Source organism: Sinocyclocheilus grahami, unplaced genomic scaffold, assembly GCF_001515645.1.
Source record: "Sinocyclocheilus grahami isolate Dianchi unplaced genomic scaffold, SAMN03320097.WGS_v1.1 scaffold996.1, whole genome shotgun sequence".
In the NCBI taxonomy this organism is placed as follows: Eukaryota; Metazoa; Chordata; class Actinopteri; order Cypriniformes; family Cyprinidae; genus Sinocyclocheilus; species Sinocyclocheilus grahami.
Window position 1 is genome coordinate 47,521 of NW_015506175.1, and position 990 is coordinate 48,510.

The 990-nt window shown below is 39.4% G+C and overlaps 1 long non-coding RNA gene across 2 annotated transcripts; it reads left to right on the top strand.

Moving 5' to 3' along the window:
• The first annotated feature begins 272 nt into the window (after positions 1-272).
• On the top strand, positions 273-731 carry LOC107565366 (uncharacterized). 2 transcript variants are annotated; one of them, XR_001606368.1, is made up of 4 exons: positions 273-459; positions 494-533; positions 608-656; positions 722-731. It is a non-coding gene; the product is annotated as an uncharacterized lncRNA (long non-coding RNA). The 2 variants fall into 2 exon arrangements; XR_001606367.1 differs by lacking the exon at positions 722-731 and having other exon boundaries at positions 277-459; positions 608-709.
• The last annotated feature ends 259 nt before the right edge of the window (positions 732-990 follow it).

A 990-nucleotide genomic window follows, 5' to 3' on the forward strand; every position in this document is an offset into this window, starting at 1 on the left:
GCTGTAGTTTTAGTTTAGTTTCAGATTAGAGGTAGCGGTGGCTGTAGTTTGAGTTTAGTTTCAGATTAGAGGTCACGGTGGCTGTAGATTGAGTTTAGTTTCAGATTAAAGGTTGCTGTAGTTTTAGTTTAGTTTCAGATTAGAGGTAGCGGTGGCTGTAGGTTTAGTTTAGTTTCAGATTAGAGGTCGCGGTGGCTGTAGTTTTAGTTTAGTTTCAGATTAGAGGTCACGGTGGCTGTAGTTTTAGTTTAGTTTCAGATTAGAGGTAGCGGTGGCTGTAGTTTTAGTTTAGTTTCAGATTAGAGGTAGCGGTGGCTGTAGTTTTAGTTTAGTTTCAGATTAGAGGTCGCGGTGGCTGTACTTTTAGTTTAGTTTCAGATTAAAGGTTGCTGTAGTTTTAGTTTAGTTTCAGATTAGAGGTTGCAGTCACTGTAGACTGAGTTTAGTTTCAGATTAGAGGTCGCTGTAGTTTTAGTTTAGTTCCAGATTAGAGGTTGCAGTCACTGTAGATTGAGTTTAGTTTCAGATTAAAGGTCGCTGTAGTTTTAGTTTAGTTTCAGATTAGAGGTAGCGGTGGCTGTAGTTTTAGTTTAGTTTCAGATTAGAGGTTGCAGTCACTGTAGACTGAGTTTAGTTTCAGATTAGAGGTCGCTGTAGTTTTAGTTTAGTTCCAGATTAGAGGTTGCAGTCACTGTAGATTGAGTTTAGTTTCAGATTAAAGGTCGCTGTAGTTTTAGTTTAGTTTCAGATTAGAGGTCGCGGTGGCTGTAGATTGAGTTTAGTTTCAGATTAGAGGTTTCCTCTATTGTTATCTTTGTACCTCCATCCTGGATCTTCACCTGTCGTTCCCACAAGGCATGTAAAGAGAGTGGATAACCACATTCACAAACACACTGCACCACTAGCAAATGAAAAGAACAACAGATACAAATTCAGCACAGCTGTGGTCATATTCATCTCTCTGACGTTCTGCTGCTGTTTAGAGCTCTA